At 36.8% G+C, this 27,533-nt stretch overlaps 1 protein-coding gene and 1 pseudogene across 2 annotated transcripts in view; one reads left to right on the forward strand and one right to left on the reverse strand.

Moving 5' to 3' along the window:
* The window catches only part of PRKD1 (protein kinase D1), a 330,955-nt gene that overhangs the window by 214,384 nt on the left and 89,038 nt on the right, over nucleotides 1–27,533 (reverse strand). The window lies entirely within an intron of this gene.
* Nucleotides 5,544–5,640, forward strand: LOC125105818 (uncharacterized; annotated as a pseudogene).

Genomic DNA, 27,533 nt, shown 5'->3' on the forward strand with positions numbered 1-27,533 from the left:
TGTGTCCACCTGACTAGGCTGCAGTACCCAGTTATTTAAATCAAACACCAATATATATGTTACTGTAAAGGTATTCTGCAAATGTGACTAATGTCTACAATCAGTTGACTTGAAGTAAGGAGATCATCCTCAATAATCTGGGTGGTTCTCGTCCAATAAGTTAAAAGACCTTAAGAGCAAAATAAAAGTTTCCCTGAAAACAACAATCTCCCTCACGATTGTAGTACCCTTTCCTGCCTGAGAATTTCCATCCTGACAGTCTGCCCTTCAGATTCCAGACTTAAGAGCCACTACAATCAAATAAGCCATTTCTTTGAAAGAAACTTTTTTTTTTACATGCCCCCACACATCCCCACCCACACCCACACCCATATTTTACTGGTTTTCTTTTTCTGGAAAACCCTAATACAACATGATAAATCTCATGGCAGAAGTACAAACATGCAAGATAAACAACCTGTGGGGTTAGAGAAGCTTCCACAGAGGTGATATGGTTGGGTTGAGTCTTAAAGCCACGACACCAGGCAGAGAAGGGAGGCTATAATGTCATGCAAGTTAGAAGGGGCTATAATGTCATGTAAGTCAGAAGAACCAGGATGGTCAGAGTCCATAGATTTTAGAAATCATAAAGTGTTCAGGAAAATGCCAAGTATTTCTCCAGGTACAATGGAGAACTCCAGGTACATACAGGAAGCTGCCTTCATGAGTCACGCTCTGTTCACGGGTTGATGGGAAGCATCAGGGAATTTTAAGTAACAGACAGATTTAAATTACATTTTAGTAAAAAAAAAAAAAAAAATTAAGTAGGCTTCCATACCCAGCATGGAGCCCAATGCAGGGCTTGAACTTATAATCCTGAGATCTAGACCTTAACTGAGATCAAGGGTTGGACTGCTTAACCAACTGAGCCACGCAAGCACCCCAGGGAAGATTACTTTTGTAGTAAGGCAAAGTAGGGGTGACAAGTAATACCAGTATTATATTTCTGCTGTCTCTCCTTACAGAGAGGCAGCAAATGTTATGGAAACTCAAGTAAATTCTATTTTAAATTAATACTTATCATTGCAATTATAAAGAATTATAAAGAATTTTTTCTTTATAATTTATAAATTCTTTATATTTATAAATTTATAAATTTGTAAATTTATATATTTGTAAATATATAAATTTATAAATTCTTTACAAAGAATTAGTAAGGTAGGTGAGGGAGCTGAATGAGTAAATACACTCCATTTAGAGGTCTGTAAATCAAAATTCCACCTAGCAAGCTAAGTCTTCACTCCCCACTACCACAGAAATCTTGAGATTTTCCAAATTTTCCACCCACCCATAAAGACAGAGGTATGTGAAAGTCAAGGTAACAACCTAACAACACACAGTTTATAGAACTAAACTGTTCAAAAAGCAAAGTTCTCCATCTAATAATCTCCATCTAATAATCTAGCACTTAGGTCCTTTCTCCATACCTGGCAGAGATAGCAAGAATCATAATACTAGCTTGACCCTTCTGTATGTTGTCTATCCCTTAAACATATCCAATGCCTCCTCTTACCAGAACCTTGTTTTATCAAAGCAATATTCAGAAAACATCAAGAACACTTGACTGTCAGCAAGTATCTAACCAGTAGTAGAAGTCCAAATGTGCTTCTTTGTGCTACCCTCCCCACACTCAATCCCAGCTAAGAAAATGCATCCTAATTTTTAAAACAGAGTTACCACAGCAACAAAGTGAACAGTTAAAAAGCAATGAACTTAATCAATGCAAGTCATTGTTGGAAAGATTATCCCTTGAGACAAATCTCTCACTGCTAAGATTATTGCTATTTATCTGAAGTGTTTTCTGAAAAGGTAAGAATGACTGACTGAGGGCTTCAAATCAATGAGGTAGGTTTTTTTTTTTTTCCTTTCAATGAGCTAAAGCTCCCAGTAGACCTAAGCTACACTTTTAATCATGACATTAATCGATAACAATTACACCCAAGAGAATGCCAATATAGGTTTTCCAGGAAATCACATAGGGTTTAAAGTGCTATACTTGTAGAAGTAGTCAATATGATGTATTGTAAAACAGAATTTGGGTTGATGTCTTCCTATTTCCCTAGAGCAGAATTTTGATGCTCCAGACCCAGAAATGTTAGCCTACTGCTTCTCAAACATTAATGTACTTATGAATCACCTGGGGATCTTGCTAAAATGCAGATTCTGATTCAGCTGATCTAGGGTGGGGCCTGAGACCTACTTTTTTACAAGCTCCAAGTGATGTCCTCACTGCTGGTCAATAGACTGCACCTGAGGCAGCAAGGTGTCAGCACATCAGGAGAAAGGGCACACAAAAGGCATGCATACTGGTGGAGAGATGCTCACAAAAGAAGGATTGGACCATAAGATTCTACTTCTAGAATTTTCACCTCAAACTACCCTCCTTGGGGAATAGTTGAGAAAAATGATACACTAAACATATCCTGAGGAGTAGCATTTTCCAAATGTATTCCAAGGAACCCCAGTTATCTAGCATATTAATAAGTGATGCCAGAAAAATAAGGCACTAACAGGTGACTCAAGAGTCACATAACTCGGTTAACCATATGTTAAGTAATAATAATGGCTAACATGTGTTAAGCACTTACTACGTACCAGGCCTGTTCTAAATATGTGATATGGAATAACTCATTTAATCTTCCCGGCACCTTTACGAGGGAGAAACTATATAATCATCCCCATTTACCAGATGTGGAGAAGGAAGCAAGGAAAGTCAAGTAAGCCAAGAGTCACAAAGCTGGTGTATGTTGGAATCCAGGGTGAAGCCACTCAAGGGTCCTTCCAGAGCCCTGCCTCTACTCTGTGGAACATGAGTATGCTTTAGTGTTGATGAGAAGTCTGACTCACCACAAGGTGATACAAGGACTTGTAAGTGGCCAAGGAAGGGGGGATATGCAACAGAGAGGAGAAAGGAAAATCTAGAAGTTAGGGAAAGATCAGAAATGAGAACAAGCTAGAGAAGGGAAAAATCAGAAAATGAAACTAACATTTGGAGATAAACAAGATTTAGAGAGTGTACTGTGAAAACAGAGGCATCATCCACTCATATCTGAATGAAGACCAGTCTGCTTGGCAAATAAATGCCCAGGAGAGGAAAGCAGGTCAAGTGGTGGATGTCACCAACCCAACCACAGGAAGACTTGAAAGGTTTACTTGACCAAATACATGAAAAAGCACTTAAAGATGACAGTCATGATTATTCTTATACTAATTACCTAATTTACAGATTATCTGTGTCCCCTGCTGGGTCTCTTTCTTCTTCCTACAGGATTGTTTGGATATTTTGCTTCCAATTAGCAACTCTGTAAGACTGAGTTGGGAGAAGAGAAGACTATTAAATGGGGGGGGGGGTTGCTTGTTGAGATTGTTGCTCTTATTTTGGGATCTAGCAATAGGGTTGGGAGAGGGCATAAGATATGAAACTAATATTGAAAGTACATTCTTTTTAATCCTAGATTTCAAGGAACCCTCTCTGCCTCGACTTCATGTTGCTAGACCCAGTCTGAATTATGTAGTCTGAGCTAGAAAACAGCCGGGGCATTACGCAGAGTATACCTCAGGTCAGGCAGAACTATAAACAAAGTAGTTGTTTGGTTAGATGAACACTGGGACACAGTTCAGACTGTTCAGACAAGCATTAAAACAAAAACTGACCTCAGAAACTTCTGACATTCACTGATCCCCAATACAATATATATACAGAGATGCTCATGGAAAATTCTAGCACTAGCTTTAAGGAAACGAAAAACCGGGAGACAAGGAACTGCCTCTCAGCATCCAGAAACGATGTGATGAGTAAATGTATTTACAAGTACAGAAATGAGGCTAATTCTTTCAAATCAGACAAGAGGGGTCCCTTGGCCTCTGAGACTGAACTGTGTCCCAACAACTGTACTTACTCTGCACCATCCCCTCACCCTCGCAACCGCTGCCCCCGATAGGTACTGGGCCCCTCCATGTGTAGGGTTCTAAGGTGAAGCGATCTAATTTTGTTATGCTGGTACTTCAACCTACATTTACAAACTTTTCAAATATTTTAATTTTATCTAAATGTTTTCCATCAGCATGTTCCTTTTTACAAGAATCCTTTATTGTTCCAAGACAGAAATCATATCCCTTTGAATTCCAGATGAAAACATTTTAGGCCTATTTATGATTGTATTTCAACAGACATGTATACACATGTAAAGCAGCTTCAGTGTTATTTAAAAATACACTTGAATAGTTCTCATTGTGTTGATATTAGCAAGGCACTTAAGAAAACGCTTCCAGGTGGCAGGCACCTGCTCCGGCTTTGAAACACCAACCTCAAAACCTATAGTCAAGCACCAAAATGGGGAAGAGCAACAAACTGTATACTTCAGCACCTAGCAGTTTTGGCAGCTCATTTGGAACTGGTTATTGCCAGCTGGGCATTTTGCCATTTCCTTGAGGCAAAATTAAAGTGGAAGATGCAAGGGTTTTATTGTAATTTTCCACCACATATTTATATCATTATGGGTTTTGTGCTGCTCTAGTCCCCACACAGTCTCACTGAATATCTTCTTATTATGTCACTGAAATGTGAAGCAAATATAGGATGATGCAGGGAAAACAAGTGGGCACTGTGTATAGTAAATGATTGCTGAAGATAACACTATGCCTATCAGAACGGGCTACATAATTTGCAGGCCCTCTGCAAAATGAAAATGCAGGGCCCTATGTTCAAAAGGGAGAAGAGAAGTTCCATTAAAGGTACTAAAATACCAAGATTTTTCCTTTCCTCTGCAGTCTCTCTCTCAATCTACCATGGTATTGTTTATCTGTGGTCTGTGTTATGACCCCTCAGGCACAGGGTTACCTGCAGAGTGCGTGCACACTTGAGGTACCGGCATGCATTTGCCACCAGGTGCACACAAACTGCCACCTCCCCATTGGGTATTGAGTCTCTTCTCCCTCGATCGGCAGACCAGTGCTCCACCAGCGGGAGGGGAAGTCAAGTCAGGGACCTCCGTTCCGCAGGGCACACCACCCCAACCCATCCCCAGGAGCACAGAAACTCTCTATACAATGATATATCAGGCACCTGAATTGGGATAGGTGAGAAGTTCACCCCATTGAGGCATTGTTGTGACACTCTGGGATGGGGACAACTGTATCAATGTCCAGTCCTGATATGTCCTGGGTTCTTGCTCTAGAGCCTACCCCATCCCTGCTAGGTACTGAAAGGCAGCAGCAGTTGTGGGACAGGAGTGTGAAGGAAGAGGCCAGGTCTTTGAGGTCCTAGGAGACGGGGGTGCAAGCAGTGGAAAGCAGAAGAGAATCGGAAGGTCCCGGACCAGGGGCAGCCTCCATTATCCCATCAGACTTCACTTAGGAAACACAAATGCAAACATAAAACTAAGGATTTCAAGACAGCAAAGCCAGAGCATTAAACCTGAACCAAATCCTCTGGTCACAGGCCTATACGCCAGCCCTGATCCATTAAAAAAAAAAAAAAAAAAACAAGGCCCGTGGGCCTCTACTTACTTCTGCAGCATATGTCCTAAAATTGGACAAAAAACATTAGTGTGACTCCCGCACAAGGATGACACACAAATTCATTATGTGTTCCATATTTTTATTTTATAGACCAAAATACAAATATACAACAGAGTACACACAAACTGGGAAAACCTAAGTAACACAGGGGAAAGGTGGATTGCAACAATGTTAGTACCCTAGTCATGATATTATACCACGGTTTTGCAAAATGTTACCACTGGGAGAACCCAAGTAAACTATATAGGAATTTCTCTGTATTATTTCTTACAACTGTATATTGTAATTATCTCACTTTTTAAAAAGATCCAAGGCCTATTAAATGGACAAAAAAACAGCATACAGGCCATCATTACCAAAACTACCTATACCTGGATATATTCAGAATATTAAATTGAATATAATTTGACTTTGATATGATACAAAAGAACAATTCTTAAATAACTAGGTCAAATACAAAATCTATAATCAGCATGTTAACCATACTGTATGCTACCAAGAGAAATGTGCTCAGCTCTATTTCTTATTAAAACTTCTCTTACCTACTTAAAATAAAATGAAAACACACAATCTAGAAACTATAAAAATACTCTAGAAGCCAAAGTGATCTTTGCAAAAGCATGCCTTTATTCACAAAAGGGGGATAAGTGTGTATTAAGCCGCGTAAAAATCAACTTTAAAATGTTAAGTTATTGCACCCAGAAAGTTGGCTTGGGTACCATTTACAACTGAAAGTACATATTTGATGCTGGTACAGTTACTTAATTTTTATGTACATAAGACAAAACATCTTGCCTGTCGAATGCTAAAAAAAAACCCTAAAGTATAACAGGGAAAATCGGAATTCTCCAGACTGAGTTCCCAAGGACCTGAGCCAAGTGAGAATTCTTTGTTGCTTTTTAAGACTGTGTATGTGAACAAATGCCCAAAGGGGATCAATCTTGTCACAGTCCTGGGGGGGGGAAGGGCGTGGCCATGTCTGTGGGGCCTCAGAGATGAAGAGTGCTCAAAGGGCACCTAATTCTACTCAAACCAGCATTAAGTAAAATAGTAGAAGGGAGGCCTTCAACACCACACAGCCGAACACATTAGCAATTTCTATCAACTATGGCAGCCGGTTCCCATTCTGACCTCTCAAGTGCTTAGCACCAGCTCAGTATAAATTATGCATCCCATTACTATTTCTTGCTCAGTCAGACAGCATTCATAGCCAAGATAAACCCACCTTTGGTTCAAGCCAGGACTTTACAGAGACCTGAAGAACTGATTACACAAAGCAAGAGGCTTGGGATTCAAATTAATATTGCCGCTGCTAACTCTGTACCTCTGGGTAAAACACTGAGCTGTTCATTAGTAAAATGAATTTGAATTTCAAAGATAAATGAATATTCATTCACGTTGGGGAATTACATACTAAGGCATTCAAAAAAAAAATTTGTTGAATGAAAGACTGAATTAATGAATGGATATGTACAGACTTTCCTCCAACCTGGCTTTTTTCTCTCCATTAGCTAAATTCCCTTTCAGCTTTATTTCAGAGTTAAAATATCGAAGGAGAAGGGAAAGAACCACAAAGAAGACAGCACTTTGCTCGTGACCTCGCTTGACTGGATCGTGCTGCACCACGACATAATTCATCACTGTCAGCCCCAGTCAGATGTGGACATGCCTGCAACTTCAAGTCAGCGTTTGCCAGGTGTGGCAAATTACCCAGTCTTCATCGAGCCAAGCTTTGAGCCTGGGAGTCTAACAAAAAGCACTTAAGAAACCTCCCGAGGCAGGAGAGCAGCGCTGGCTGCCTATCAATGCCTCCTTGCTCGCGGTGCCCTAGTTTTGCCCCGGCTGGCTCAGGTTCCTGTGGACGGATTCCGAGGCTCCTGACCGGGCCAGTGTACTGAGGAACTGGGCTTCTCCCTGTCCCATCCTGGCTTACCCCTGATGTCTGCACACCTGACTTTGATACACTTTCTCAAAGGCATATTCAAACCCCTCTCCGCTTGGTGTAGGCTTGGGTCCCAGGCTGGCGGGGCTCCCTCTCGGCAATTCCCTGCCGCCTCCATCGCGGGCAGCGACACAAATACTGCTTTGTATCTACTCTCCACAAAAACCGTGACTCTGTTCTAGTCCATCATTGATTCCTTAGCACTCAAAACTAAGCCAGTTTCGTTTAATGAACTGTAGTTCATTTAATGAACTACGATGCAAAAATATTAAGGACTAAGCAAAATACAGGTTAAGAGCCAACCTGAACTGTGTGACTGTGTAAGTAGTGGAGAGGATGGTCTAATATTTTAAAAAACACCAATCTAAAAGATGACAAAACGTGTGGTTGAACATAGATGAACAATGCAAAGTGTTTTGTGTTGTTTCTTAAAAACTAGTTTTCTAAAATGTGTCATTCAAATCAGCGGCCACTCTGACTGAAAAACCCAGCTTTTCTTCCAAGCTCTTTTTCAGAGGTTTCTTACCACCTTTAAAGTTAAAATGCTACTAAAAATGTGTATCAAATGACCTTTTAATCATCAAAGAGAAATTATCACAGTCAACTGCACAGTGCTATCACATTAAATAATTAATCATGACATGGCAAAACTACCATTAGAACTATATAAATTATTTAAGCTAAATCAAACATATGGTAGTTAGCTATTTCTTTCCAATCCACTAGAACATCCTAGTTAACATCAATACCATTGAGGGTCTCGTGATTTATATCCTTCCAACATATTTTCACCTCTCCATTCCAGAAATTCCGTTTCAAAATGTCCCTAGAAGGAAATGGTTGCGAGCAAGAGGTGAAACATAAGATAGAGGAAAATCCAAGTACATAATACAAGCCTGCGGTACAAAAGGAGGTCTGAATATGAAAAGAGGAAATGTGGAGAAATTTATTGATAACAACCTAACCATTAATCCAAGTTGTACTTCACTGGAAAGCCTGAAACCATTTACAGAACTATGCAATGGAACATTCACTAAGAACTCAACCTGATGTATCATGGAACATCCTCATATCTGGATAGTCTCCTCATCTCAGGGCTCTTCCCAGACTATTTAACAATGCATGTACTTCAGAAGTCTTTAAAGTGGACTCCTAGTTCACTGACCACTCTGACTGTGATTCTCATACAGCACAACTTCAGATCTCATTTTTATTTCCAGGTAAACTAAAGAAATTATAAAAACTCCTATGTCTACCAGTTTCTGTGTGGTGCCAGTGTTCTACACATTAATAATACTCATTTCTCCATTAACTTAAAAAAAAATATTTCTACCTTCAACGTAGGTACAGGCAAAGGGAAGAATTTAATGAATGGAACAGAGCCAAGTCAGTAGTTAATCAGAACTCCCCTTGGAAGCTTTTCATCTGCAGTTTATAGAAATTAGCACAGAAAGAAGGAAGAAAGAAAGGCAGAGACCCTGAGCTAACACCACAGCCTACTAAAAACAAACAAACAAACAAAACCACACCAAAAACAAAAACTATGTGCCACAATAGAACCATATTGGTATAGAGTTGATTCTCGTTCTTTTTTAAAAATATGGTTTACTGGGGTGACTGGGTGGCTCAGTCTCTTAAGTGTCTGCCTTCAACTCAGATCATGATCCCAGGGTCCTGGGATCAAGTCCAGCTTTGGGCTTCCTGCTCAGAGGGGAACCTTCATCTCCCTCTCTATCCTGCTCATGCTCTATCTCTCACCATCTCTCTCTTTCTCTCAAATAGATAAATAATAAAATCTTTAAAAAATATATGGTTCACTGTTGCTTACATCTATTGTTAGGAAACTTGTGAAACATAATGATAGAAAAATTGTTAGCCATGAACACATTTAAATAATCTGGAAAGTTATCCACTTTTTAAATTCTCATCATTCACTGTCCAGTACATAAACTTCTTTTTGTTATCTACTGTAATTGTTTGGGTGATTTCTTTTTCTATTAAATATATATATATATATATATATATATATATATATATATATATATCCAAGCCATATCATTAATAATCCTGTAGAAGTTTACATTTACTCGGACTTTCGCCTTGTGTTAAAAAGGTTGCTTAGGGATTCTTTAGCTTTGCTAGCAGTTTTATGTTTCAGTGGACTGTAAAAGCTGTTGCTATGGACTGAATGTTTGTGTCCTCACCTCCCATCCCCAAAATTCATATATTAAAACTCAAATCCCCAGTGTAAAAGATGGGGCCTCTGAGAGGTAATTAGGTCATGAGGGTGGAGCTTTCGATTAGTGCCCTTAGAAGAGGGACAAGAGAACTTACCCTTGCTTGCTCTCATCTGGCAAGATAACAACATGGCCATCTGCAAACCAGGAAGTGGGCTCTCACCAGACACCGGATCTGTTGCCACCTTGATTATGGACTTACCAGCCTCCAGAACAGTGAAACATCAATGTCTGCGTTTAAACCACCCACTCCATGGTAACTTGTTATAGCAACCAGAACTAAGACAGTTGTCATTCAGGATATTACGTCCTCAGTAAATAATCTATTTCATGTAATGCTATGATTATTAAAAATGGTCTCCACATACCAAAATGTCCCCAAAGTCCTGGCAGTCCAAGAGATTGTGTTTTCTCTACGGCTACTTTCAGAATAAAATAAATGTGACCTACTAGGCTTCAAAAATTACTCAATTTAACCACAATTAGATAAAAAAAGACATTTTAAGGACTGAAGGCTTCAATTAATTTTTCTAAACATACATTTACATACCCTACTTTTATGCCAGCTGGGTGTGTGGAATGTGTGGGGTGCGTGCGCACGCGTGTGTGTGTGTTAAGAATGAGCCTATATCTCTTAGAAACAGCTTGGGAAATGTATTTTCTTACAAGTTTATATACCTGACATCTGTGAAATTTTAAACTAAATGTTCTCCACAAAAAGCGATAGAGTAGGGTTCCTTCTAAATCAAAATAAAGTCATATTATGAATACGAAGAAGTCCAGAAGTGAACAAATATAGTTAGCCTTTTAATGATGCCTTCTCTCAATGAAGCCAAAGCACAAAAATGAGTGACAAACTGATGCACTGCAACTTTTGAAAAGATTAAATTGCAGAAATGTTCAGTTAGGGTTCCCCGACTTCTCTGAAGAGGACTCTGAAGAGAGAGCTATGGACTGTCTTCCACTAACATACCACGAGGAAAAGAGAAAGTATAGTTAAGATTGAGGGTGGGGTGGATATTTGTTTTTATTAAACAAACACATACCATTTACAAACATCTACTCAATAAATCCTCATAACAACTGTATGAGTAGGTACAGTTATATAATTCCCATTTTACAGATGAGAATACAGAGAGACAAGGAGATGGAATAAACTTGGTTGGTATAAACTGCTTGACCCAACATTTGAGCCCAAGTTCTAAGACTTTGGAGTCCATGCTCTTAATAATTACCTTACTCTGCTTCTCCTGGCCACTGCCTCCTTAGTTCTTCTTTTCAAAAATTCCACCCAAAAATCCAGTAAGAAAGAAAAGACAACATCTTGTTACAGAGTAAAGTAAAAGTGTATAGCTTTGGAGATTTTTTCCCTTTCAGTAAAAGGCAACATAACTATTTTTCATTGGGGGAAAAAAAAAAGGACTTCCAAACACAAATGACAAAAACAGCAGGGAAGGAAATTCTATTTTCAAGTTTCTAGAAGGTTATCATAAACAACAAAAAGAGAAAAACAAATTAAAGTTTTCAAAAATGGCATTTGACAGTATCTCTTCTCCCTTGCTGCCCATAACAAGTTGCCAGCACTGTGGATGGTGACTGTGCAGAATGCCCTAAGGTGTGAACATTAAAGATGACCATGCTTGGAAAGAAAAAAGAAGCATATTGTAAGCTAATGTAAATGCACAGTAAGGTCTGAATGTTGTGGAAATAAGCCCAGTCTGCTTCTCAATTCATGAGTTTAGCTGAGATGTCAGAACAGATGACAAACAACAACAAACAGAAACACCATACCACACAATTCTCTCCAATAGTGGGGATAAAGATCCATTGCAGCTTATTTAATTTGATGCTAATTTACTTCCTTGTTTAAACATTCTAAATATTTGTTATCTACTAAATATTCATGCATTATGTTTTACCTTGAGGGTTTTATTCTCCAAGGAATTAATTTATAAGCACCTGTAGTATAAAGTACTTTCCTCAAAAGAACAGCAAAAACTTTTATTTGAACACTTAATATCAATTAATTGGTCAACATATGGAACTGGAGATGAACTCAATCTTCTTGGTGTTTAAAATTTCAAATGCTGAGAGAGATATTTCATTTGAAATAAATACTTCATTTTATTTCAAGACAAATCAAAGTTTTATCTGTTCTCCAATACAATTATTTTTGTTTGGTTTAGTATCAATGAAAACCTAATAGTAGACTTTTTTTTTCTCACAGTACCAGACATTGCTTATTTATTTACCAAAAATTGGTTTATTTAATCTGCTTCTTTTGAACATAAACATTTTTGAAGGATCTGCTTTATTTCTGTGTAAAGTTTCATAAGTGATATTAATTTACTCAAAGAAAATTAAATAATAAGTTTTATACAGTAATTATTTCTATTAGATGTAGTAATAGACTATTAGCACAAATCCAGTGATTAGGTAAAGAAAAAAATAATAAAGCAAAACCTACCAATATATCAAACTTCCAAATAAGGAATATTCTAGTAGGGAAATAGGGTAGAGTACACTGTATTCTTCAAAAGTCAATGTCATAAAATACAAAGAAAAGCTACGGGAATGTTCACATTAAAGGAGAGTAAAGACATAAACCCACCAAATGCAATACCTGATCCTAGGCTGGTTCCTATGAGAGGGGGAAGATGCTCTAAGGGAAGTCACCAAATCAGTTGATAAAACTATAATACAAATGACAGATTAAAATATTTATCTATGATAAATTTATTGAGGCTAATAATTATACTTTAGTTGTATAAAGGAATACCCCATTCTTGGTAAATACACACTAGAGCGGATGGATGCAAAGGCTCATGGTATGTACCACACTCAAATGGTGCAGGGGGTAAAAAAGCATGAGAATGAGGGGAAGACAAATGGGGTACAATTATTTAGGTGAACCTGTGTAAAAGCCAGAAGACCAATCTTTGTATTATTTTTATTTTGCAAATTCTCTGTGAATTTAAAATAATTTCCAAACAAAAAGTTTAAAACGGGGGTAGGGGGAACAACAATGAAAAATTATTGATCTGAACCAGAAGTATGGATTGAGCTCACTCTTTACAGCACACAGAAACAGAGTCTCTGAAACTTGCCCTCAAAGTACTGATATTATGTTGTAGACTATCACTGATATTCAAGTCTCAAAAGATTTTGGTCCACATGGAGTGCCAGTTATTTCTAAAACTAAGGTCTCCCAAACGGCACTCCTAAATACACTCCAGTTTCTCAGCCACTATAAACTCACAATGTTCACAATGAGAAGATGAGGAACATTCATCCACCTTAAACACAATGGTTGTAGGATCACAGAGCCACCCCAGATCAGCCTTGGAAATAAGGTTCATCCACACCACCAAGGCTACAACTCTAGTGTCTGACTCAGTGAATATTTACTTAGTGCCTACTATGTGCAGGCACTGGACTGTATGCCAGGAAGAGAAAATGGATAAGCTTTAGCACTCATCTTAAGGAACGTACAATCTAAGGAGAAAAAGACATATAATTCCGTAATTACAATATAATCTATGAAATGTTGCTGTAATAAAGGTGTATATAGAATGTTCTGAGAAGGTGAGCTTCATTCAGTTTTTCAATACACATTTACTCTGTGTCTGGGAAAGGAACCTTAAGGATGAGTAAAAGTGCCTCCCCAACTGACAGGAAAAGAAGTAAGAAAGAAATTCCGGGTGAAAGCAATTAATAAGACCTAAGACAAAAGCAGAGAATAACGGAAGTGTAAGCTGTTTTTATTGACTAGTAAGATCAGAATGGCTGGGAGCACAGGATCTCCTGGAGTGTGGATAATGGGTGAGATAAACCCAAACAGAACCAAATCCTGACTGGCCTTGTATAGCATGCTAAGAAACTACAAAGTTATTCTATGGAGGAAATGGTAGAATATTTGCAGCAGGAAAATTTAAGTGATGAAATTTTTATTTTAGAAAGACAATTCTCGTTGAAACGTCAAGAACGTATTACCAGGAAAAGACGGGAGTCAGGAAAAAGAGTTCACACGTAATTACAACAGTCTTCAAGTGTTGTGATCAGAGGAAAGAGACATTTAAGGAAGCAGAGTGAGCAGGGCTCAGCAACCAGATGACTGCATACAACGCAGTATGGTGGGGATGGGGGGGTCATTAACAGTGACTGAGTTTAAAATGCCAGTGTCGTATGCTTAGAGATGCTCATTATGGAATTTAGCATTATGGCAAATACACTAAAGTTCAGAAGAAAATTTAGAGTAAATGTAAAGATGCTAGGGTCATACTGATGATGATTAAATATAAGATAGTTTTCTTATATTCTCCAAGAAAGATTGTATAGATTGAGAAGACAGTTAAGAATAAACATTTAAAAATGATCAGAAAGGAAATAAGCTAAGAGAAGGAAGAATAACGAGAGGACAGAATTATATGGTAGCCAGCATTACACGGTACTTGTATATGAGTTAGACACCCAGTGACCACAATTCAACCAACATGCAATACACATTCCCTGCAGTGTTCAGGTACCAGATGGCTTTGCTACATCCTGATTATTATAATGGCACCAATTTTTCCACTACATCTGAATAAGAGAGTGACTTTTAAGTGTGGATACAGTTCAAGTTAAGTTCTCATTCTACCCATTCTTGCTTAACACTGAACTACAAAATTAAACAAGAGATTTCATTTTAAAAGGAAGCATAATCATGGACACACTAAAGCCTTTATATCCCTTTAGGGCTTATAAAGCAACACAAAGAAAAAAGGTTCACAAACTCACTCTTGAACACTTATTCTTCAACCCTTCTTTTAAAAATTAGGGATGAAGGAGCACCTGGGTGGTTCAGTGGGGTAAGCCTCTGCCTTCGACTTGGGTCATGATCTCAGGGTCCTGGGATCCAGCCCCGCACTGGGCTCTCTGCTCAGCAGGGAGCCTGCTTCCCCCTCTCTCTCTGCCTACTTGTGATCGCTCTTTGTCAAATAAATAAATAAAATCTTTAAAATAAAATAAAAATTAGGGATGAAAACATATTAAACCATGGTTCAAATAATGCAAACTTCCGATTTCAACACAGCAATGCCAAGTGCTTCTGGATTAAACAATGAGCCTCCTCCGCATGGAATGCCTGCAGATCTCTTGTGAGAGCATGTGTGCATGCACACACACACACCCACACACAGCCTTCTCAAACACAGACTTTATAGTCATAGCAGCCTTTTAAACATGTTGCATTGACCCCCCCACGGCGGCCACAGTCTCATGCAATCATCTATCCTCTCATAGAGATGGCGATACCCATAATAGTAACTCAGCATAGCAACCAGGTTTTATAACTAACTCCATAAACCAATTTATTCTCTATACAATTTTTTTCCTTTTTAAATTTTATGATTAATATACTACCCAGATCTTCGATGTCTTTGGCCTCCCAGGTCACCACAGAAAGCAATCTGTTTTTCCTGTACAATCTTTTGAATAAATAATACCCAGTCATCTGACTGCAAGTATTCATTACACATAAGCTATAGAAAATAATCGGTCACAGATCAAGTTTAGTACCTTCAAAACAAATGACGTAGGTATGATTTATACAAAATTCTTCAAGTGGTTCAACAGAAATGATCTGAATTTTGTTCTACGCACATTATACAACCTTCTCTTACATTTTGTGAATATTTCTCTTGGGCCGATATTCACTTTATGCCTTTCTAACTCAGCAAATAAAGGCTCAGATCCAAAATGGTTTTGCCATTGTCTAGCATGTTAATAGAGCAATAATTATTTTAGTGCTTCAGTCTGGTCAAAAGATGACCTTATGATGAACCTCCTGTAAGAGAAACAGCATTGTTTATAAATAAAATCTCATGCAGAGAGCTCCTTAGCTTCCAAAGGAAGAAAGCAATCACTATGTTTGCAGGCAGTTAATGTTCTGCCCTTTACTTTAGGTACATAATATCTACATTTTCATCAACATTTTTTTAAAATGTTGCTCTAAATACAGAATCCTGGGTTTTGTTCATGCATATCTGGAAACTATTCTGTTTAGGGAATATCCCACAAGCAGCTAGGATACAAAAAGGACATTCTTTAAAGATTCTTGCTACAAAGAAAATACTCCCACAGTTCTTGGTTCAGTCCCATCACTGTCTCAAAGGGGCATCTAACTAAAGAAGAGCTGCAAATTTCTGCGAAGAATAAAGATATCTACACAAACCTAAGGAAAATGTAAAGTTAAGTCAAAAGTAAATTATACAAAAGTCTAATTCAAGATTGCAAATAGTGCAGTCCAGGTTTAAAAATCACATTTGAATTCAAACAGACTTGAATTCCTGAATTTACAGGCTGGATAACTTTGGACAAGTTACTTGACTTTGCCAAGAATCCACATGGAAATAATTGAATATAATATGTGAAAAAACTGAGCCTAGCACTTGGTAACACATAGACACCCACTAAATATTACCTTCCATCTTGACTTTTCATTTTGATACTGTCAGTGATAATACCATTAGGGAATTCCATAATTTTTCATTATGCAAGTTTGTGGTTTGCATTTCAATGATTATCTGCCATTCTGTAAACCAAGAATATCACAAATAGCCCATTTTGATACCTGGTAATTATCAAAAGTGGACTCATGAGTTATTTTTAATGTTAATCATTTCCATAGCCTATGTGTTCATAGAAAAATGCAAGAGAAAAACCATTCAAATGTGAACATATTTTATTTATTTATTTACTTGCGAGAGTGAAAGAGAGAGAGTGCGCATGCGTGCGCAAGCCTTTACGCCAAGTGGGAAGGCCAGTAGAGGGAAGCAGACTTCCCTCTGAGCTGTGGAAGCTCAGCTCAGTGCCTGGCTGAATCCTGAGACTCCAGGATCATGACCTGCGCTGAAGGCAGATGCTTAACTGACTGAGCCACGCAGGTATCTCTCAAAGGCGAGCATATTAAAGTACACATGTGATTAAAAAATATAAACAAGGCTCATAATTTTAAAATACCCAGGGTCTTCATCCCATCAGACTGATACAAATGACAAAATCATTGAGTGAATACCACATTACCACTCCCTTTGTACTAACCTAGTAAACTGGGTCAAATACAAACACTCTTTAGTGGGACACTGTCCTTATTATATAACCCAAGAGCTGACTGTAAAAAGAACCTGAGAGCTGACAAGTCCACCTTTGTAAAGTTCTTCAGTAATAGGTCAGAGGACAGAAATAATAGGATGAGACCATTAAAAAATTGTTGATGGGGGCTTGGGGGGGAAGATTTATAGTTTTTGATTCCCAATTGTAAATATCCCAAAAAAAATCATATTCACATTAATAAACATTTTTATCTAAATGATGAATAGCCACCTGCTGAAGTAAAAAAACAAACAAACAAACAAACAAACAAAAAAAAAAAACAGGAGCCCACTTCTAATTGGAAACAGCAAGATTATGTGTATTTTCCATTGTGTATTTTGGCTCTCCAAATGCTCAATTTGAGAACTCTGAGGTTAAGCCTTAGAAACTCTCCCAGTTCTTCATAAACTGACACATTCCTCAAACACACACTGCATGCATTCAGTATAATCAGAATATGCACAGTTGGAATGCCATGCTTGAGGCCTTTGCATTTTTTAATCAGTTTGTGTGAATTTTAAGTGAGTTATCAGCTATGCTGATAGTGCAGCAATTCTGCATTTGGAAAGTTTTTAAATGGAAGTAATAGGATCTGAATGTTTTAATGTTCCTTTATTCATTTCAGAGAAACAGCCTCTGTCACACTTGCTACCTTCTGCCAAAGTCTACAAGGATCAAACTTAGTGGTAGCAGACTAAGCTAAATAATGTTTTGTCCAAGTTTCCAAAACAAGCTTTCACAATTTTCCATTTATGAAAATTAAAGGTAGGAGCTATACTGTATCATTTTGAACAACCAAAATAATTTTAAAAATAAGCTTGATTCTTAAATCTTCTATCCCCCTCCAAAACTCTAACCACCATTATTTCAAGTAGCACCAACACATGGTGGTCCCCTTTCCTTCCCTGCTAAATGAGCTCTATTAAGGGGAAATCAATTTAGTAGAGTCAATTATCATTTTCTGTTCAGGATCCTACACAAATAATCAGGCACAATGTTAGTCTTTCCAATTATGATCCATATATTGTCAAAATGTTACTTGAAAAACAAACAACATGACTAACCCAACAGACCACATTCCCATTCAAGAAATGTATTCACCATATTATGAAATTATTCTGTCAAAAACTGTTGAGTATCTTCTTTAACTGGTTGCCATTCTAGGAGACTTGGGGATAGTTATACAATCAGCCATATAAAATCACTAGGTAGATACTTTAGGATATATCTTGCCTTTTTGTTTGTTTGTTTGTTTGAATTTGTGAGCCTTGAGGCTACAAACATCCCAGCATACATCAGTATTGATGACAACATACCATTTAGTCTAAATGGACACTAACTCAGTAATCAATTCAGTATGTCAGTACATACTAAAAAGTCAGAGAATTAATCCTCTTGACAGGAGACCCTTTCAGATTAATGGTGTATCCCATGGGAGGACTAGAATATTCACGTTTTAAAATTTTATGGAGTATGAGAATTTTCCAAAAAGAGATAATATTTTTCATTCTAGAATCTAGTGAGTCTCCAGTTTTCTTTAATGAAGAATCAAAGATAAATTTTCTTTTCTGGATTTCAGAAGAGAATTTTTCTCAGATTACACGTGCCAATAAAAGTCATAGGTGCTTCCTGGTGAAATGAAAATGAAGACCTAACATATCCAAAGGGGAATATAATTTATAAAAGGATCAACCTAAGTATTTTAAACAAATCTTCTAATTTGGAGGGAGAAAGAAAAGGTTTGTTTGTATGTCCCTTTGTTGTTTCTAGCTACTCTTGATACCACAAAAAGCCTTTTAAGGAATTACCCTTAGGCTCAAAGCCTATCGTAACATATTTCTCTACTAACACAGAAACCTCACATTTAAGAAAAATAGAAACTTGTTCAAGTTCAGACGATTTCCTCACTTAAATCCTAGCATTATGCCTACTTTGAACCAGATGTTGTTCCTAGTCACATGCTACTTTTCTTTTTTATTTCACTGAGGTCATATTTATTGCTAAAACATTTCTTTTAAACTTGCGTTTGCATATCAGAGAAAATAAACAAAACACAAAAATGAAAGCCAACTGATTCACTTATTTCCTTTAGGCTGACAGATTTCATAGAAAGTGCTTTTGTAATAAAAAAATATTAATGAAGTAGTAATGTTTTGTGCAGACATTTGCTCCTCTGTCTACTTCATTTATAAATACATTTTAATGAGGTAATAGAGACTACACAGATCTGCAAGTGTTCCTTTTTCTAACATTTGTTCTGAATTCAAAGATTAGAAACAGCTAATCTGCCACATTTTGGGGGCTGGTTTATGAATACAGCATTTAAAGCACATTGTTCGAGCATCTGGAAAGCTAACATCTCATAAATAGCCCATCCTCCCAAACATATGATTAGACAATAAGGGTAATCTGAAATTGTTTAAAATCAGTAGCCATAAAGTAGATACAGCATACTACAAATTGTCCCTCCCTCCCTCCCCACTCTCCACCCCAGAGCGTGTATTGAAACATGCCTTAATGGGCCTTCGTTTGCCAAAAAGACATTCAGACTAGAGTTTGGCTTTGTACAATTAAATTATGCACTTTGTCAAATCTTCTCATTTAAGAAATCTATATTTTACTGAATTATATCTGAGAATTAAGTCAGGTCTACCCTGGAAGTACTCTATGTCTCCATTCTCATGTTACATGATTAAATACTGTTTTCTAAATAAAATATTTTTTCACTCTTCTCAAGTCAGTATATATTTAAACATAACAATCAGCAGACTTAATAAAGGACATGGTTCAAATATAGTCTCCCTTCTGATAGACCTTCTGATAGAAAAAAAAATCCCATATAACACATTTAAAATTTTTCCTTATTTCACATATACAGGTGTGTATATATATATATATATTTTTGTTTCCTTTCCAGATTAAAAACTACAGTATAAGTGATATTTAGAAAGAGTATAACCATCTTATTTTATTCATAACATGAGTCCCTGGGAGTCACAAATATACCAAGTCCATTGTAATATCCTGGAGTAACTTATGTACAAGAAGTCTCTAAAGAGGAAAATAATCTTTATGATTAAAGTATCCATTCCATAATTGATCTGTGTCATGAATTTCAACTTTAAAGTCATGTTTGTAGTAACTTACATTTATTGAGCAATGATATCTGTCAGGCAGAGAGTTAAGTGTTCTACATGAATTACTGCATATATTCTTCAAAATAACCCTATTAAGTAGGTACTACTACTCATTTCATTTTAAGATGAGTAAACTAAGACAAAGGATGTTTCCAAAATAGGCCCAGTGTCACAGAGCTACAATGCTCATAAAATTTTTTAAGTTTGGACAAAACATTTAAGATGGCCTAACAATATCATCTTGTTTTGGAGATAAGCCAGACAGTTTAAGTTATGCTAGTAGCAGAACAAAACCTAAACCTAGTTTTTTTTCCTCATTCACAGTCCAGGAGTCATTCGCATTTTTTAAAATTTCTTATTCTACACAGAGGTTTGTGATTTTTTATTCTTTTGTTTTCCCCATTTATGACCATCCCTTCCTTAATCTGCCATGTGTTCTTCCAGCCCATGCTTCAATCAATCCCTGACTACTTCATAATCATTCACTGTAAATGTTTATAACTGACACAGAAGAATTATTTTTTATTTATGCACACCTTCTACACTATCAGTATGTTGCTTTGTTGCTCAAAATTACGCTTAGGGAAATCTGTCCTTATGACACATATATGTATATCTAGGCCATCATTTTTCATTTCTAGTTATATACATCCTATGAACATATCATATTATCATGTAAGTTATTCCTGTTTTTCATCATAACAATGTTATAGTGAACATATCTGAATGTGTCTCTTTAGGCTTATGTGCAGAAATTTCTGACTCAGTGTCTATGTCCAGCATCACTAGAAAATGGCCAAATTCTCTGAAAGAACTGTACCAATGCACACTTTTACCCACTACATAGACATACAGCCCCTTCCAACTCCCCTGCCAAATATTCTCTAATGCATAATATTGTCTAAACTCTTAAATTTTGTTGATGGACTTAAGTGTTTTCTCTTTCTTGTTTGATGCATTTTCTTGAATACTAGTGCATTACTATTGTTTAGATTTCCTTGCCTTTAAATTTATTTATCATTCACCCATTCCTCCATTGGCTTATTTCCATTTTTCTTATTGATTTTGTAAAATACCAAACAAATATTGACTTGTTATATCTGTTGTTTTCTCTCAGACTAACTTGGCTTTTAGTTTTTTCATAGTTTCCATTATTATATAAAAATTTTAGGGCACCTGGCTGGCTCAGTGGGTTAAGCCTCTGCCTTGGGCTCGGGTCATGATCTCAGGGTCCTGGGATCGAGTCCCGCATTGGGCTCTCTGCTCAGCAGGGAGCCTGCTTCCTCCTCTCTCTGCCTGCCTCTCTGCCTACTGGTGATTTCTCCCTCTGTCAAATAAGTAAATATAATCTTTAAAAAAAATTTAACTTGGGGATAGTAAAGTTTATTTTTTTCTTGATTATTACAATACAGTCTAATTGATTATAATAAACATGTATAGTTTTCATCTGAAATTTTTAGAAATGGCACTCTTATTCTTTGCTCAAAGAAAATTAAGAGAACAAGAACTGAACTTTCCTTCTCTGAACTGAACAAAATGACCCTCAAAGTGACTATTTAATTCCTTGGTTACTATCAATAAAACTCAGAATTTATCACCTCATTTTTAAGTGGAATTATCTTTTCATTTTATATCATTTCATTTTAAGAAAAAATATTTAAATATTTATATTTTTATTAAAGTAACATCATCCATCTTATCAAGGATCCCAGAACTTATATGATTGTACATTTTATCAACTGGCCAATCTATGGTATCTTATTTTAGCACCTGTTTGTACCTGGGTATCATATTTTGCATGTGCTTTCTTCTTCCTTTGGAGTCAATTTTTCTGATCACCGAGGTAACCTACACTTTTAAACTTTTGGAGAATTTGGAAACACAAAATTACATACAACTGAGGATTATTATATAAGAAAGAGATTACAAGGACAAAGTCTATTTTTCCCTATAATTCATCATAAAATACTTATTTTGAAAAATACATCTCAAAAGTATAGAGTTTGTAAACAATCCATTTTTGAAAGGCAGCGCCTAATGAATGCCTTCCCTATCTTGCATTATTCTTGTGGAAATCACGTGGATGGGTAAACAGTACTTTAAGTTGTTCTACTTATCTAACGCCTTGCCATTAGTTATATAACAACAGGTAAGTCACTATATTTCATTTTGCTTTTATGTAAATTAATAAATCAGGCAAAATGATCTCTAAAATTCTACTCCTTTAAAGTCTGCTACTCATACCTCTACTCACAATTCTTAAGGGCCTAAACAGCAGCTATGAAACTAGAATTTCATTTTAACATGCAGCTGCCCAAAGTGGGATGGGCAACTTCCTTTCTTCAATACAGCTACTGAAATAAAAAGCATTACTCACAAACCAGAGGCAGTGTGCCTCAGAGGAAATGGATTCTGATGATGTCAGGTATTTATTGTTTCTTCCAGAGCAGACAGAATTGAACACCCTTTCTTTCCCCATCAAGTAGGACACACTTCAGTATAAGAAATGTATAATATAGGATTCTACTTTACAATTGACCACATACCCATTTTCTGAATTATCTCTGAAAGAACTTTAGTTGATTTCCTATACATTGAAATTGCTATTTGTTGAATTCTACCAATTTCAATTTCATATATAAAAAAGCAATCCCTTTTACTCCTCTATTTTCTACCCATCAGCCCCATTATTGAATAGATGGTAGTGAGTTTGAAAAAAAGAAAAAGAAAAACTCTCGAGAGAGTAGCTATTCAAACCTCTCAAGGTGAAATACAGAGGAAAGCGAGATAGCTCTCTTCTACAGAGCCTGCCCTTCTCAGTCTTCCCTTGAGAGAGAGCCTCTCTATAGATTTCCTACAGCAGTAGACATATTTTTTTTCCTTTGAAAAGTAATTATATGGGTTTTAATATTAAATTGCATGTGTTCATAAAACTTTAATTTGTTTTAAACTACACAAATATGTTTAAGTAGAGTTTCTCAGTTTAAAAAAAAAAAACTTAATGAGTTTCATCAAACTGGATCTGCTTTAGACAGAAGCTGTCAGCTGTTCATTGTTCTGGTTGGGAGAACTCATAAATCCGAGTTGTGATTTGGGCAAAAATATAGCTGTATCATTTATCTAGTTTGTTTGTGTTGACATACTGTTGTCTAACTTTTCTTGTTTTGTTTGAAGTAGAGGCCTGATTTTTTTAAGTGATTTTTTTTTCCTTTTAGAATAATTCTGTCTGGTTTCTTTCACACAGCACAAACATCACTGGAATTTCAAAAAAATATTTCTTTTTCTTTAACATTAGTCCTCACATATAACTAAGTTCTTGGTTTTGCTTGCCCTAAATCTTAGAATAAAGCAGAATAATGAAAGCATGCTCTTAATTATTTAATGTTTGGTTTTCTCAGTTTATTGATAATCACAAAGAATAAATTTTCTCCCAGTGCTTTTGTTTTCAATTTCACTAAATATTAGTGGCATTATCTTGTAACATATTTATTAAAAGAGTAGCAACAATAATAAGTTACTAACATTATGAAGCAATTATTATGTGCTATGTACTTCCCTAACCATTTTACAAGGATTATCTCATTAATGCTCATACATCCTATGAAGTAAATATCTCCATTTTAGGGAAGAAGGAAACTGACTCACATCTGTTAAGTAATTAGACAAAGGTCATACAACTAAAGGTGGAGGAGCTAAGACCCACATTCAGGCAGTGGACTCCAAAGGCAATGCTTTGAAATGCTATTCATTACTACCTTCTATTACATAATGCTGCATTAAAACTGATTTTTTTCCCCTCTGAAGAACTAGCTTATCCTTCTCATTTATGAGTTTACAATCTGATAAGTTAAAATGAACATGTAAATAAATATAAACAAATATAGAAACACCAACAAACAAGTACATTTAATTGGAAATGTGTTGTGTACTCATGCTGTGAGTGATATCCCAGTGCACTGGGGAAAAAGAAATTATTTTATACAAATACCAGAGCAGTTAAAGAAAATGAAAAGATCAAAACTATTCATTGGTATGACTTAGCAACTTGGTTGTACTGATGACCATAATAATATTTTCCATCACATACTCTATTTCCTGCTTTCATTGGCTTGAATAATTGAAAACTGGATAACATATTCTGCTTTTGCCTTTTTTACTGGGTGAAAAATCTTAGAATTATATAGTATAATATACCTCTACAGATAAAACAGTGTAAATTAATTAGTTATCTTAGACCAACTTTGATAAAAAATTGGCTGCTTCTCCTTCAAAGACTCATTCCCTCAATGGCACTGACCAGACTCTATAATTTCTCTTCTCTAGGCTTTGCATTTGAACAAATTATTTAAAAACCTACGTAAAAACCAATAACTGGGGTGCCTGGATGGCTCAGTTGGGTAAGCAATCGCCTGCAGCTCAGATCATGATCCCAAGGTTCTGGGATTGAGTCCGGCATGGGCATCTGGCTCCTTGCTCAGCAGGAAGCCTACTTCTCCCTCTCCCTCTGCTGTTACCCCTGCTTTTGTGTGCGCTTGCTCTCTCTGACAAGTAAATAAATAAATAAAATCTTTTTTAAAGAAACAGGAACATATCCTTCCTAGGCCCAGGACCCCTTTTCATATCTCATGCAATCATAAATCCTACAAACCATTAAAATGTGTAATAAATGTCACTTAAAAAAAGGTATGAAGTAAGTACCATGAGAGAACAGGAGAAAGGACTTCTCCGATGACACAGTCAAGACAGGCTTCATCGAGAAGATGGCAATTATGCCAAGTTTTCACTACAGCATGGTAGTGAAACAGACCAGTGGGAAGCAGACATTTCAGAAAAGGGGGAGCATGCTTGGAAACATCAAGTCCACCTAGCCAGCTGGGAAATAAAGGTGTTTGGAAATATACTGGGGCTGGTTTACAGGGCTGAGGCAGGACTGTCAGACTGAGGTTTTGACCCTATTTGCTAAACCTTGAGGAATCACTGACAATTTTAAATCAGAGACATGAACTAGGAAAATTACTATGGTAACTGAGAGTACGATGGAACCCAGAGAGGTTTATTACAAGGTTAGAGGCTGAAAAACCCAGTCACGGTATTGAAAACCCTGAAGAACTACAAAGTGATGTTGCAGACATAGAGCTCAAGAATGACGACAGGCAAGAGGTTAATCCATAGGGATGAAGGTGAGCAGTGGCCACTGGCGTGAAGGAGAAGGCTGAACTGCAGAGAGGAAATGCTGAGAAGTCACATGACCAAAGTCTGGATGTGGCTGTTGGCTGTCAGGTTTGCTAATGCCTCCTTCTTTTCCTTATTCAGAAGCAGCAAGGAAAGCAGCCTCCCTGGAGAGAGCGCTGAGAAAGAGACTAGGGTCATCAACTAGGGGAGCAAGCCAGAATTGTGAAGGCCCTGTGGGGTGAGCAATGGAACGTGCATTCCTTATGGACAATGTAAAGGTGGCAAGGCTGGAGTGATCCTAGGTTAGGAAGAAGCTTAAGAGAAAGGAAAATCAGAGGAAACAATGGCAGGCCCCATAATTCCACGAAGTATTCCTAAAAAGTCAAAATGAATTATAACCATAAACATATCACCAGGATGGTTAGCTTAGCTTCTGGTTCTAAGTGTTTAAAATGATTCCATCTTGTGCCTTACCCAACAAAAAGTCTTCATGTCCATGGGGATTTAGACCTACGTGGCCCTAAAAACTGAAAAGGAAAAAAAAAATCGTGCACTTCCTCAGCATAGTAATTCCAATAAATACACAAACTGTAAAAGAAGGGAACGGCAACTAAGCACCTTTTATTCTTATGGTGACTGAAGTGTTCTTTCTCTTTTTTAAGACTTCAAAATTAAATTACTTCCAAAACTAAAAGAACAAAAATAAACAAAAACCGCTGTTTTTAGGTCTCCCTGCTTTACTGTAGCCCGAAGGGCAGGATTGGTCTACCTTCAAAAAAAATGTAATTTGGTTCACAACACATAAACCACTATACTTTCAATCAACTGCTTCTCATAAGTATCAGCCATTAGCATTAAGGATATTTATTCAAATTTCTTTCTATGTATTTAGAAGAGCTTAATACTTAACACTATAAAAATGAATCCAATTCATTTGTATGAACCTTTACGCAACTAAAAACCTACTTTCAAGAAAAATAAATTATGATGAAATACAGTGACATAAAATATTTAATGTAAATGGGCACTTGCAACCTATGGCTTTGTCAGGTATAAATTTAGCACAAGATTTACATTTTGTACCTAAAACTTACATAAGTAAAATAAAATGTATTTTCATTAATTACAGTAATAGCTAGAGTAATAGTAATTGGCATATATAATCATAACTAAAACACTGATTCTCAATCACCAATAAGATTCATTTAGGTTTGGTCACCATATTGTGATACACACAAAACTATATATAAATATGTAAAAAACTGTTCACCTGTGTTTTAGGAAAATTTGATTCAATTTCAAGCAATATAGTAAAAAAGCTTTTTAAATAATTTTGGGTATGCCAGATTCACTTCATCATTACATCCATTTTTCAAAACCTCTCAATTAGTAAATGTCATACTACATTAGAAAATACTGTTACGGGCGCCTGGGTGTCTCAGTTGGTTGGGCGACTGCCTTCGGCTCAGGTCATGGTCCCGGACTTCCAGGATCGAGTCCCACATCAGGCTCCCAGCTCTTTGGGGAGTCTGCTTCTCCCTCTGGCCTTCTCCTGTCTCATGCTCTCTCTCACTCATTCTCTCTCAAATAAATAAATAAAATCTTAAAAAAAAAAAAAGAAAATACTGTTACTTCATTAGTGCTTGACTTTAGAAGTTACACGAATTTCTTGGTAGAGCACAAAATTCACTGGTGAATTTTCTGTGCTGTTAAGTCTGAGAAAAAGCTTCTATTTTGCCCTTGCACATAAAATTCATGTATTTGGGTACAAGTTACTAAATCTCTTTTATTTATTTTTTTTAATTAGAAATATTTAGAGGGATGCCTGGGTGGCACCTAGACAGTTAAGCGTCTGACTCTTGATCTCAGCTCAGGCCTTGATCTCAGGGTCGTGAGTTCAAGCCCCACACTAGGTACGGAGCCTACTTAACAAGAATAAAAGAAAAAAAAGAAATACTTAAGAGAAAACTTCAGAGTAGAATAAAACAAACATCATCTCAATTTGTCCATTCTTAGCATTGTGCCATATATTCTTCAGCCCTCTTTATTAATAAAAATAAATTATAGGTAGAATTGAGATATCTTATATAAGCCTATCAAGAAATTACTTAAAGTAGGGGCACCTGAGTGGCTCAGTGGGTTAAAGCCTCTGCCTTCAGCTCCGGTCATGATTCCAGGGTCCTGGGATTGAGCCCCGCATCAGGCTCTCTGCTCTGTGGGGAGCCTGCTTCCTCCTCTCTCTTTCTCTCTCTGCCTGCCTCTCTGCCTACTTGTGAACTCTGTCAAATAAATTAAAAAAAAAAAATTTTAAAAAAAAGAAATTACTTAAAGTAATTTAACTAGTAATTAAGT

Source organism: Lutra lutra, chromosome 7, assembly GCF_902655055.1.
Source record: "Lutra lutra chromosome 7, mLutLut1.2, whole genome shotgun sequence".
In the NCBI taxonomy this organism is placed as follows: Eukaryota; Metazoa; Chordata; class Mammalia; order Carnivora; family Mustelidae; genus Lutra; species Lutra lutra.